General features: G+C 37.1%; 1 protein-coding gene across 2 annotated transcripts in view; it reads right to left on the bottom strand.

Annotated features, from left to right (window-relative positions):
- SEMA3A (semaphorin 3A) overlaps window positions 1-14,727 on the bottom strand; it is a 507,605-nt gene that overhangs the window by 52,040 nt on the left and 440,838 nt on the right. The window lies entirely within an intron of this gene.

Here is a 14,727-nt window from a genome sequence, read left to right on the forward strand (position 1 = left end):
GTGCAGATGCATCACTGGATATTAAAACATTTTGCAAAGTGTAAGGGCTATCAAATATTACTTATTGTCATCACTACTGTTATTCTTTCTTTCAAGCATAAAATAATTTAAATCAAACTACCAATTGGTCTATTCCACTTTCGAGCAAAAACTAGGTGTGAGGGGAGAGATGAGATTCATATAAAACAAAAGAAATTTTCGCAAGTTGTACCCCATCTCATTAAATGGCATTGTCATTTACGAGGTACTCAAGCCCCAAACCGTGGAGTTACCCTTGAGTTCTCTGAGTCTCCACACACCAGTGTGTACCCGATATGTCACTTCAGACATATCTAAACCCTCCTATATCTTTTCAAATCACACACAATAAAATGCAAACTCCTTCCAGTGACCAGAAGTCATTTACCATCTGGTCCCTGCTACCCCACATGACTTTTCTTCTTCCTACCCTTCCCTTCCCTAACTTACTCTTAGCCAGACATACCAAACCCCTTCCTGGTTCTCAAACAGGTCAAGCACTCTCAGCACCGCCTCAGATTTTTCCTCACTGTGTAACTCTCTGCCCTCATATATTCTAAAGACAGGATTCTTATTTTTACTCAGGTCTTTGTTCAAAATATTACGTTATTAAAGACATCTTTGTTGACTACCCTAATTTAAAGTGCTGAAAGCCTTACTCCTACTCACATGCATTACTTTTCTTCCTAACATTATGAAACACCTGCTATGCTACATCTCCCTGTTGCTTTCTTCTCTCTTTAATCTTCATTTGCTTATTGTCTGTCTCCCTCTCCATCCCAATGAATATCAGTTCGAGGAGAACAAGAACTTGGCGTGTTTTGTTTGATGCTATGATCCTAGAGCTTAAAATACTGAGGGCATTCAATGAATATCTGTGCAAGAAGACAAGGAAAGAGAAAAGGAAAAAACAAGACTGCCTAGATTATGCAGAAGGTGTATCTGTGATGTCTAGAGTCCCACTTCAAAACATACTTCTGTAAGTACCTGGCTTGATATGGCTGTGGGCTCATATAAACTATTTAACAAACTATAATTGCTTCACAGCTTTAACAATGTAACATACTAAGAAGCTGAGTTTGTTTTATTGAAAGCACTTAGGATTGTTGCAGGTATTTAAGTTCTCACAATAACCTACTTTTGCTCCCATGTTGTATTATGTTATCAAGTTAACTATGAAATATACACACCTAGGTCAGCACCATACTTAAGATACCAGGAAAGGGATCAGAATATTGAAACCAGCTTTATCCATCTTATTTAGTCCTAACCTTTTCACCTGTGAATAATCATGTTGTCATGTGTACTACACTTGTAACTTTCCTTTAGCATTTGCTCTGGGACCATGTACTTAGTATATTTCACAGGGCTACACTCCACTATCTTTTTCAGGCAAATTATACAGACCCTGTAAGTAATGTGAAACATATGAAATATTACCTATTCATATTTAAAGTTCAGTATGCCAGTGGAATAAGGGAAGGAGAATAAAACCTCAAAATTTGGAATCAGGACTAGAATTTTTAATAATACATTACTTCAACTTTAATAAACGTTGCAAAGGTGGTTTTTCTTCATAAATTTCTACTTAATCATATTCATAAACATATTTGTATACATGTTTTTGTCTCCTGAAGAATGGTGAGTGGATTAATGTGACAAGAGTACGAATTATGTTACAAACCCAATAATTACCACCCCACTGATGAAGTCAGATTTCTAGCTTCAGAAATTCAGCATGTGCATGTATGTGTGCATGTATGTGTGCATACATGTGCATGCAGATGTATAACACAGACCTACACATGACAGAACTCAGTTCAATCACTTACGACTTTTGTGACATTTTAGCAAGACTCTTACCTCTCAGATCTCAGTTGCCTAATATTCAAATTGGGCTTATTTCATGTTAAGTTCAATTCACCTTGTGTCATAAACAGTTCACATACAAATAAGTATTTTAAACTTAAATAGTACATGTGAAACAACTTTGTAAAATATTAACAAATGTACTATGTTGTTATGATGATGATACTAAAAGGAAGCCTCAATCACATGTTAAGTTCTCATTATAAGATCTCATTATAATACAGCTGCAGAATTAAAGTGAAAAATCATACTTTCTTCTGCTTTAATGATGAAAAAATGGAGAAGTCGGTTTAATACTACCTCCCATATTAAGGAAGTTGTTCATATAAACACTTGAATAACTTAAAGGATTTCAAGTAATTAAATCCAACTACCTTTTATTTGATCACAAATACATGCAAGGCACTAAGTATAAAACAAAATGAATAATATATATCCCTTGTTTTCAGAAAGCTACAATCTAGCAAAAGTGATGTTAGAAACATACAAATGAGAACAAAGCAAACAATATTTTATACTTATAGATATTCTCTTAAGTTAGTATTTGGGCATGAAAAAAGGAGTTATCAAGCATCATGCTTCCATCTCTAAAATATGTAAAGATAATTATCATCTTACAAATGTGGACTCTAGTAGGAAATAATTCAAACAAGTTATCACGTACATTAATTGTTTAAAGGGTCTTCAAGTCTAGTCTCTCCTTTAGTATCTGATATTACAGGCACAGAGGATTTGGTAGGTGAATTAACAGTTTGACATAGCTTCAGATTACAGACAAAAAATACCATTAGGCATAGAAAACAAAAGCCAAATATATCAAAATAGTAAAAGAGATTATCTAAGAAAAACAATGTTAATTGTCTTCAAGAAATTTAGGTTATATCTTATACTTGAAAAAACATTCACTCTAATTTCAAAATAAATTAGGTCTTTAGTTGATCTCTTTCAAAAATTTAAAAGAAGCCATTCTTCTAATATTTCAAATTTAGAAAATCTTTTTTTTTTTTTGGCCAAAATCTCTACTCACTGTTCATTTTCTACTTATGCTCCAAAGTTTGCCTCTCCCTTCCTTGCCCCTCTTATTCTCTCAGTCTATTCCCCTCCCCTCTGGTGAATTCCCCTCTTTATCACATGAACATTCTAACCAGTCATTCTAATTGTCTTCCCTATCATCTTAGAACCTCTTGGCTTCCTAAACCTCCACTTACCTGCCTTTGAAATCCCAAAACTTCTTTTTCCTTTGCCCCCATACCTAAGCCAGGATGAAGAAAACCATATAATCGTAGTAAATGGATTTGCTCTAAATTCAAGTTATTTATCCTAAACAAGAATTCTAGTGTTGCTAAGTAATTGTTTTATTTACTTGTAGTGGCTCACCTTAGACTTATTATCAGCTACTGTTTAAAATCATTCTCATTGTCTTCAGAACAACTAATGTGCCATCTCTCAATCTACCCACCAAAGATGGACTTTCTAATTTGTTATATGGCTGAGACCAAGGCCATTCAGTAAGAACTCCCTCCTTTTGCTTCCTTCACACCCCCCACAATTGTTCTTTGCTTCCTTTCTGTGGAAGAATTATTTCCCTTCCATAATATACATAAGGCCTCTCTCTATTTGCTCTCAATCTAATAATCTACAGAATGTTGCTCCACTGAGCAATCTCTATTCTTCATGTAATCACTTACATTTATATTTTCATTTATCAAATATCTCCTAATCACTTACTCTATGCCCTGAATTGTGGAAGGTTAGGGGATATTGTGATGAAATGTTTTCTGCCTACATGGTGCTTACTATCTGTGAGGGAATACCAACAGTTAAACAGAGCAATTATCAAATTGCACATAACAAAAATGAGTTTGGAACGAATGCAGTGAGAAATAGAAGGGACAACTGATCTTGCTTTGAAGGAATTACGGAAAGTTTTTCTCAGAAGATATGACATGTAATTCAAGACCTGAAGAATAAGAGTTTCCCAGGTAGAAGAAACACAGGTGCAAGGTCACAGAAACAACAGAGAATGTTGTGCAATAGGAGAGAGAGCTGGTCAGAGAGGATGACAGAAAGTTAAGCAGAGGCCAGCATAAAAAGGAAGTTTATTGTTCAGGAGTTTATTGTCCTAACGGCTAAAAGGGAAACCAATGAAATATTTTAAACCTAGTAATGACATTACCAGGTTTCTATTCTAAGAAGATCACTGGCTGCTGTAGGAAAAAAATATATACTGAGGCAAGAATGAAGGCAGGAAGATTACTTAGAAGACTGGTGAGAAATGATGGTGATGTGGACTTGTATGATAGAGGAGACATACGCAGAGATTATGGGAAAGTAGAACCAATGGATTATGTTCACTGATAAGATGCTGAATGTGAGAAGTAGTAAGAAAAATCATGGTAAAATTAAAGGAAAGACCGCTTTAAACAACTGGTGGGATAGGAATCATTTAGCATGAAGTAACACTTGAGGAAGACTAGATATGAGATGTGGAAGGAAGACTAGCTCAGTTTAGTGCATCTTTAGAGGCAGATGCTTGTGAAGTTATCCCTTAGACCAGGAAATACAAGACCTTAGAGAAGCAGGAACCAAGATGGCAGAGTAGAAGGACGTGCTCTCACTCCCTCTTGCAAGAACACCAGAATCACAACTAACTGCTGGACAATCATCGATACGAAGACACTGGAACTCACCAAAAAAGATACCCCACAACCAAAGACAAAAGAGAAGCCCCTGTGAGGGGTGCAATCACAGTAAAATCAAATCCCATAACTGGTGGGTGGGTGACTCATAGACTGGAGAACACTTACCACAGAAGTCCACTCACGGGAGTGAAGGTTCTGAGTCCCACGTCAGGCTTCCCAACCTGGGGATCCGGCAAGGGGAGGAGGAATTCCTAGAGAATCAGACTTTGAAGTCTAGTGGGATTTGATTGCAGGACTTCGACAGGACTGGGGAAAATAGAGACTCCACTCTTGGAGGGCACACACAAAGTAGTGTGTGCATTGGGACCCAGGGGAAGGAGCAGTGACCCCATAGGAGACTGAACCAGACCTATCTGCTAGTGTTAGAGGGTCTCCTGGAGAGGCAGGGGGCAGCTGTGGCTCACCGTGGGGACAAGGACACTTGTAGCACAAGTTCTGGGAAGCACTCCTTGGCATGAGCCCTCCCAGAGTCTGCCATTAGCCCCATGAAGAGCCAGGTAGCCTCCAATGTTGGGTCACCTCAGGCCAAACAACCAACAGGGAGGGAACCCAGCCCCACCCACCAGCAGTCAGGCAGATTAAAGTTTTACTGAGCTCTGCCCACCAGAGCAACAGTCAGCTCTACCCACCACCAGTCCCTCCCAGCAGGAAACTTGCACAAGCCTCATGAGGTTATCTAAGTCTCATGAACCAGAGGGCAGACAGCAGAAGCAAGGAGACTACAATCCTGCAGCCTATGGAACAAACACCACATTCACAGAAAGATAGACAAGATGAAAAGGCAGAGGGCTATGTACCAGATGAAGGAACAAGACAAAACCCCAGAAAAACAACTAAATGAAGTGGAGATAGGGAACCTTCCAGAAAACAGAATTCAGAATAATGATAGTGAAGATGATCCAGGACCTCGGAAAAAGAATGGAGGCAAAGATTGAGAAGATGCAAGAAATGTTTAACAAAGACCTAGAAAAATTAAAGGACAAACAAACAGAGATGAACAATACAATAACTGAAATGAAAAATACACTAGAAGGAATCAATAGCACAATAACTGAGGCAGAAGAATGAGTAAGTGACCTGGAAGACAGAATGGTGGAATTCGCTGCTGTGGAACAGAATAAAGAAAAAGAACGAAAAGAAATGAAGACAGCCTAAGAGACCTCTGGGACAACATTAAATGCAACAACATTTGCATTATAGGCCTCTCAGAAGGAAAAGAGAGAGAGAAAGGACCCGAGAAAATATTTGAAGAGATTATAGTCGAAAACTTGCCTAACATGGGAAAGGATATAGCCACCCAAGTCCAGGAAGCGCAGAGAGTTCAATACAGGATAAACCCAAGGAGAAACACACCGAGACACATAGTAATCAAATTGGCAAAAATTAAAGACAAAGAAAAATTATTGAAAGCAGCAAGGGAAAAACAAATAACAAATAACATACAAATAACATACAAGGGAACTCCCATAAGGTTAACAGCTGATTTCTCAGCAGAAACTCTACAATCCAGAAAGGAGTGGCATGATATACTTAAAGTGATGAAAGGGAAGAACCTAGAGTAATCAAGATTACTCTACCCGGCAAGGATCTCATTCAGATTCCACAGAGCAACCAAAAGCTTTACAGACAAGCAAAAGTGAAGAGAATTCAGCACCACCAAACCAGCTCTACAACAAATGCTAAAGGAACTTCTCTAAGTGGGAAACAGAAGAGAAGAAAAAGACGCACAGGGCTTCCCTGGTGGCGCAGTGGCTGAGAGTCCGCCTGCCGATGCAGGGGACATGGGTTTGTGCCCTGGTCCGGGAAGATCCCACATGCCGTGCAGCGGCTGGGCCCGTGAGCCATGGCTGCTGAGCCTGTGCGTCCAGAGCCTGTGCTCCGCAACGGGAGAGGTCACAACAGTTAGAGGCCCAAGTACTGCAAAAAAAAAAAAGAAGCACTAAAACAAACCCAAAACAATTAAGAAAATGGTAATAGGAACATACATATCGATAATTACCTTAAATGTGAATGGATTAAATGCTCCAACCAAAAGACACGGGCATGCTGAATGGATACAAAAACAAGACTCACCTATATGCTGTCTACAAGAGACCCACTTCAGATCTAGGGACACATTCAGACTGAAAGTGAGGGGATGGAAAAAGATATTCCATGCAAATGGAAATCAAAAGAAAGCTGGAATAGTAATTCTCATATCAGATAATACAGACTTTAAAATAAAGAATGTTACAAAAGACAAGGAAGGACGCTACATAATGATCAAGGGATCAATCCAAGAAGAAGATATAACAATTGTAAATATTTATGCACCCAACATAGGAGCACCTCAATACATAAGGCAATTGCTAAGAGCTATAAAGGAGGAAATAAGACAGTACACAGTAATAGTGGGGAACTTTAACACCTCACTTAATACCAATGGACAGATCATCCAAAATGAAAAAAAATAAGGAAATGGAAGCTTTAAATGACACAATAGACCAGGTAGATTTAATTGATACTTAAAGGACGTTCCATCCAAAAACAGCAGATTACACTTTCTTCTCAAGCGCACACAGAATATTCTCCAGGATAGTTCATATGTTGGGTCACAAATCAAGCCACAATAAATTTAAGAAAATTGAAATAATATCAAGCATCTTTTCTGAACACAACGCTATGAGATTAGAAATAAATTACAGGGGAAAAAAGGTAAAAAACACAAACACATGGAGGCTAAACAATACGTTACTAAATAACCAAGAGACCGCTGAAGACATCAAAGAGGAAATCAAAAGATATCTGGAGACAAATGACAGTGAAAACACGATGATCCAAAACCTATGGGAGGCAGCAAAAGCAGTTCAAGAGGGAAGTTTATAGCTATACAAGCCTACCTCAAGAAACAAGAAAAATCTCAAACAATCTAACCTTACACCTAAAGGAACTAGAGGAAGAAAAACAAACAAAACCCAAAGTTAGTGGAAGGAAAAAAATCATAAAGATCAGAGCAGAAATAAATGAAATAGAAACAAAGAAAACAATAGCAAAGATCAATAAAACTAAAAGCTGGTTCTCTGAGAAGATAAACAAAATTGATAAACCATTAGTCAGACTCATCAAGAAAAAGAGGGAGAGGACTCAAATCAATAAAATTAGAAATGAAAAAGGAGAAGTTACAACAGACATTGCAGAAATACAAAGCATCCTAAGAGACTACTACAAGCAACTCTATGCCAATAAAATGGACAACCTGGAAGAAATGGACAAGTTCTTAGAAAGGTATAACCTTCCAAGACTGAAACAGGAAGACGTAGAAAATATGAACAGATCAATCACAAGTACTGCAATGGAAATTGTGATTAAAAATCTTCCAAAAAAAAATCTTCCAACAAACAAATTCCAGGACCAGATGGCTTCACAGGTGAATTCTATCAAACATTTAGAGAAGAGCTAACACCCATCCTTCTCAAGCTCTTCCAAAAAATTGCGGAGGAAGGAACACTCCCAAACTCATTCTATGAGGCCACCATCACCCTGATACCCAAACCAGACAAAGATACCACAAAAAAAAAAAATTACAGACCAATATCACTGATGAATATAGATGCAAAAATCCTCAACAAAATACTAGCAAACAGAATCCAACAACACATTAAAAGGATTATACACCATGATCAAGTGGGATTTATCCCAGGGATGCAAGGATTCTTCAATATACGTAAATCAATCAATGTGATAAACCATATTAACAAATGGAAGAATAAAAAGCATATGATCATCTCAATAGATGCAGAAAAAGCTTTTGACAAAATTCAACACCCATTTATGATAAAAACTCTCCAGAAAGCGGGCATAGAGGGAACCTACCTCAACATAATAAAGGCTATATACGACAAAACCCCAGCAAACATCATTCTCAATGGTGGAAAACTGAAATCATTTCCTCTAAGACCAGGAACACAAGGATATCCACTCTCATCACTATTATTCAACATAGTTTTGGGAGTGGTAGCCATGGCAATCAGAGACGAACAAGAAATAAGAGGAATGCAAATTGGAAAAGAAGAAGTAAAACTGTCACTCTTTGCAGATGACATGATACTATACACAGAGAATCCTAAAGATGCCACCAGAAAACTATTAGAGCTAATCAATGAATTTGGTAAAGTTGCAGGATACAAAATTAATGCACAGAAATCTCTTGCATTCCTATATACTAATGATGAACAATCTGAAAGAGAAATTAAGGAAACACTCCCATTTACCACTGCAACAAAAATAAGAAAATACCTAGGAATAAACCTACCTAAGGAGACAAAAGATCTGTATGCAGAAAACTATAAGACACTGATGAAAGAAATTAAGGATGATACCAACAGATGGAGAGATATACCATGTTCTTGGATTGGAAGAATCAATATTGTGAAAATGACTCTACTACCCGAAGCAATCTACAGATTCAATGCAATCCCTATCAAATTACCAATGGCATTTTTTACAGAAGTAGAACAAAAAAATCTTAAAATTTGTATGGAGACACAAAAGACCCCGAATAGCCAAAGCAATCTTGAGAAAGAAAAACGGAGCTGGAGGAATCAGGCTCCCTGACTTCAGACTGTACTAGAAAGCTACAGTAATCAAGACAATGTGGTATTGGCACAAAAACAGAAACATAAGTCCATGGAACAAGATAGAAAGCCCAGAGATAAACCTACGCACCTATGGTCAACTAATGTATGAAGAAGGAGGCAAGGATATACAATGGAGAAAAGAGAGTCTCTTCAATAAGTGGTGCTGGGAAAACTGGACAGCTACATGTAAAAGAATGAAATAAGAACACTCCCTAACACCATACACTAAAGTAAACTGAAGATGGATTAGAGATCTAAATGTAAGACAGGACACTATAAAACTCTTAGAGGAAAACATAGGAAGAACACTCTTTGACATAAATCACAGCAAGATCTTTTTTGACCAATCTCCTAGAGTAATGGAAATAAAAACAAAAATAAACAAATGGGACCTAATGAAACTTCAAAGCTTTTGCACAGCAAAGGAAACCATAAACAAGATGAAAAGACAACCCTCAGAATGGGAGAAAAGACAACCCTCAGAATGGGATTGCAAAGGAATCAATGGACAAAGGATTAATCTCCAAAATATATAAAGAGCTCATGCAGCTCAATATTAAAAAAACAAACAACCCAATCCAAAAATGGGCAGAAGACCTAAATAGACATTTCTCCAAAGAAGACATACAGATGGCCAAGAAGCACATGAAAAGCTCTCAACATCACTAATTTTTAGAGAAATGCAAATCAAAACTACAATGAGGTATCACCTCACACCAGTTAGAATGGGCGCCATCAGAAAATCTACAAAAAATAAATGCTGGAGAGGGTGTGGAGAGAAGGGAACCCTCTTGCACTGTTGGTGGGAATGTAAATTGGTACAGCCACTATGGAGAACAGTATGGAGGTTTCTTAAAAAAGTAAAACAGAATTACCATATGACCCAGCAATCCCACTACTGGGCACATACCCAGAGAAAACCATAATTCAAAAAGACACATGTACCCCAACGTTCATTGCAGCACTATTTACAATAGCCAGGTCATGGAAGCAACCTAAATGCCCATCGACAGACAAATGGATAAAGAAGATGTGGTATATATACCCAATGGAATATTACTCAGCCATAAAAAGGAACAAAATTGGGTCATTTGTTGAGACATGGATGGATCTAGAGACTGTCATACAAAGTAAGTCAGAAAGAGAAAAACAAATATCGTATATTAATGCATATATGTGGAACCTAGAAAAAGGGTACAGATAAACCGGTTTGCAGGGTAGAAATTGAGACACAGATGTAGAGAACAAACGTATGGACACCAAGGGGGGATAGCGGTGTGGGGGTGGGGGGGTGGAGGGATGAATTGGGTAATTGGGATTGACATGTATATACTGATGTGTATAAAATTGATAATTGACTAAAAAGGACCTGCTGTATAAAAAAAAGTAAATAAAATGCAAAAATTTAAAAAAAAAGAGCTTAGAAAAGAGGCCTATAGTTGAAGCTATTTAAAAGTAAAGTCAATGGGGTGATTAGGAGGGTATAGAATAAAAACATAAAAGAGGATAGAATGGAGCCCTGAGAAAAGTGATGAAAAGCAGGAAGCAATCTAGCAACTGGGGAGCTGTAAAATGAAGGGAAGAAGGCAATCTTTTGTTGAATTTTCAATATTTTAAGTCTTTTTATCCTGAGAAAGAAAAAGAAAACCAGAAAACTTCCACTGACACTCCATGGAATCTATTGTGGTTTCTTGCACCCATTAAGCCATAGCACTTCTTGTGAGAGTACATATACTCCCTGCCCCAGTTACCACTTGCTTCTCAACTCTTTGCTGTCTATAGATTTTGGAAACTTTCACCATTGGTAGTGTTCTTAATGAGAAACAACAGAAACCACCAAATCAGCAAATTGGTACTCATCCTCCTTTGGTTGTCTTTAGCCATTGACACAATGAAATATTCAGATCTTTCCCCCAATTTTTACTGCTTCTCTGGTTTGTGGCTTTTTTGTCTCTGAGCCTGAATTGTTAATAATCAAATCTTCATAATTTCCTTTAGGACTCTCTTTTCCTACATCCCTAAATATAGACACTCCTAAAATTTTGCGGGGGCACTTTTATTTCTTTCTACTCCTATAAATAAAGTCATCTCCTAGTATTGCTTCCATTATTTTACTATTCTTAATTTTCTTTATTTTTAAAGTTTTTTTCTTTGGGGATTTATTCACTTATAATGCTTGAATATCACCAAACTACATAAAACTTTCTTTTCTTCCTATATCCAATTCTGCACTTCAAAATTTTGGCAAAATTTTCTACTTAGATATATCACTGCAACTTTAATTCGTCATGCCTAGCAAAGAACTTGTCAGCTTTTCCTTAAAAACTGTTTCTGCTCTTACCGTTCCACTTTGGTTAATGTCAAGAGCAGCACCTAGATATAAAATGTGTTTTTACCTTACACTGCCCCCATCTCCTGCAGGACTTCTGTTCTCTACTCTAAATTTATTATCAAACTTATACCTGCTATTGTTTTCACTTCTTCTCCCTGTTTTATAGTCTTAAATTAGCCAGCACCATTCTTGTTCTTTTCACTTAACAGTTATATTTTTGGAATCATCTAACTGGTCTTCCACATGTATTATCTATTTCTTCTAAGCCATCATCCATGCAGTGCTACAGAAATAAATACAAATGCATTTACACCATATATTTTCCAGAACAGATTTCAAGTGTCATAGGATATGACAAAGTAGCATAAATTAAGATGTGGCAAGCAGAAAGGGCAATAGGGCTGATATTACTCTGGGCCAGCAACAGGGCTAAAAGGAGATACTACATTCATCAATACACCTGCTTAAGACGGGCCACGGTTTTGGTTCAGAACTTTCTAGCACAAGAGGAAAGAGGGAAACCTTGTCAGTTTCATTATTCATACTGTCTCTGATATAGAAAATAAACTAAGGGCAATCCACATCATCCACGAACTAACGTCGACTTACCTTCCAGTAGAACTGACCACAGTTTCCCTTCTTTAGCCCTTTAGTGAACCTGCATATCATTCTAGAAGACAACACATCTACCATCTTCACAGGCATTTATCTCACAGAACATGGAGAAAAGTTTGCTTCTACCTCTTCTATATCACTTAATTCTTTTTCTATTATGTTCATCTTCATATTTGTTATGATAGGCACTTGTCCTATATTTCTCCCTCTCTTACCTTCAGCTTCTATATATACTAAAAATTTATTTTGAATCTATCTCACTGCAGCTACCCAAATGTAGGCCCTTATCTCTTCTCTCCTGGCAGCCACATTCAACGGTTTCCCTGCTTCTGGCCTCACCTTCTCCAAACCACCTTGTATGGTCTACCACCTTTTAACATACAAACCGTTCCCTGGCACCTGGTGCATATTCCTCAATCAGAATCCACAAAACTCTATTTAATAATTTGTTTTCTTTCCCCTCTATTCTTGTAAGCTGATCTCTCTATATTTTCCTAGTTCTTCCAGTATAATTTCTGAAACAGAACATCACTCCTAAATAAATGAATGAATTAATAAACGAATGAATTTGCTGAACTAAAATGTGTAAGTTTTTTTTTTTTTTTTAAAGAATCATATTTTCTTGCTTTTTGACATAGTTCATTGAAGCTTTGGGGATGAACAGAACTCATCATAGCCTTAACAAAGGTTCCTGGTTAAAGAAATGCTGAGACATGCTTCTTTAAATTGCAACTATTTCTAAGAGTTATTATGCAACAGTGGGTTTTCAAAATGTTCTTCTGAAACGTTATTAATGTTCTTTGAACTTGGAAGAAGCTTCTCTTTTTCTGATTGCATCCTTTTATATTAGGTAATTAATGCAGTAAAAAAAGATTATTTGTTTTCAATTTTTCAAAATAAGATTTCATCAATAGGATTAAAATATCAGAAAGCATGTCTCTCCATTTTATGAAGCTAACAACAATGCATATGTTGGGGGTCAGAGATTACCACTGTCCTGAGAAACTTCAAGCACTTCAATAACTTGCCGTGTGATCAAAAACTCCGCATGGAAAAGTTTTACCAAAATTCATTCAGATTGACCTACTTTATTAGTTCTCCTTAGGAATCTAAGAAAATTCATGGTATTCACAAAGGAAGTTATTCTACTTCCAGTTACTCCCAGCAAATGGCAAGCAGAAATGAAAAACCCAAACCCACTACTTTTTCTTTTAAAATTTGTGTTCTGTAACCCATTACATCAGAGATTGTCTATTTCCAGTCCTCATATACAAATTCCTGATTTCAATATGGCCCAAGTCCATTGAAACTAACAGACACATATTTACAGATTTTTAAATAATGTAAACAGTTACAATGCCCCTAGATACCTCTCCACATTGCAACCCTGTACAGTTCTCTATTCTGTAAAGTTCACAAAATCCAAAGTGACAATGACTTAACAAAATCTTTGAGCTTGTACAATTTGAAAATATTTCTTGCAATGTGAAGCAGGAAGTTGATGTGGATGTGTATTAAAAGCTTAACATCAAAAGAAAAGGGCAAAATCCATTTAAGCAAGATCAAAGTGCATAAATCTTGCCAGTACACAACTGCAATGTAAACACTACAAAAGGTAAATAGAGTTGGAAAGATTCTCTCATCTGGATAGCTTAAGTGGTATGCCTTTGGGGAAGAAACTTTGTCTTTACAGGTATTGTGCTACTTTTGCAATGCCCCTGAGCACAGGGTAGAACCTGAACAAATAATCATATTTAATACTCTTGGGCCAATGCTATCATGTGAAGCATGGAATCTTTAATCATGATAATAGCAATAAATGGTGAGTAAATACACTTCTCTTTTCTTTCCCCCTTTATCTCTGTTACTACCCCCTTGACATTCTTCTACACCTCATCCCACAGATGGCATTTCTTGCCAAATTCACGTTTGGGCACCACCTGCTACTTGTAACAGTACCACTCTGTCGAAATATTTTTAGCACCTGCAAATTAAACTGTCCTTCAGGTGCAATCTCACATTTAATGAAAATGACACTTTGGCACGGGACATACGGCTGCCTTTATGAGTCATTTGGCAGCTTGAGCTTATGTAAACAATGAACACATTTTGCTGCTCTCAGCATTAGGATCAATCGGATTCGCTAGTAAGGCAAAATTCTGACCAGCATTTGACTGGACGTCTCCCTTCCACCGACAATCCCCAAAGAACAAGAACATCCAACTGAAATTGTAGAAATATTTTTTCTGAAAATGAATCAAATCTACTGGAAGGTTAATTAAGGCTTTTGGAGTACCTATAAATTTAAAAGGTAGGACATACATTGGTTTTCTAGGACATAAATTACAGATAGTTCAACTGGACAGAAGATGGAATTAATGATTATAAACTCTCTTGTGCAACTTTAAGAGGAATAGTTAGTTTCACACCATGAAACATTCAGACAATCCTCTTGTAAAGCATATTAGGGGGTTCCAGACCAGACCAGAAGGAAAAAAAAAAACACTGCAGAAGAACAGCCCTAATCACCTAACTCTGTGAATCAATCCTGACACCATTTATGAGAGGACAGGAA

Source organism: Pseudorca crassidens, chromosome 8 (genome assembly GCF_039906515.1).
Source record: "Pseudorca crassidens isolate mPseCra1 chromosome 8, mPseCra1.hap1, whole genome shotgun sequence".
NCBI classification, from domain to species: Eukaryota; Metazoa; Chordata; class Mammalia; order Artiodactyla; family Delphinidae; genus Pseudorca; species Pseudorca crassidens.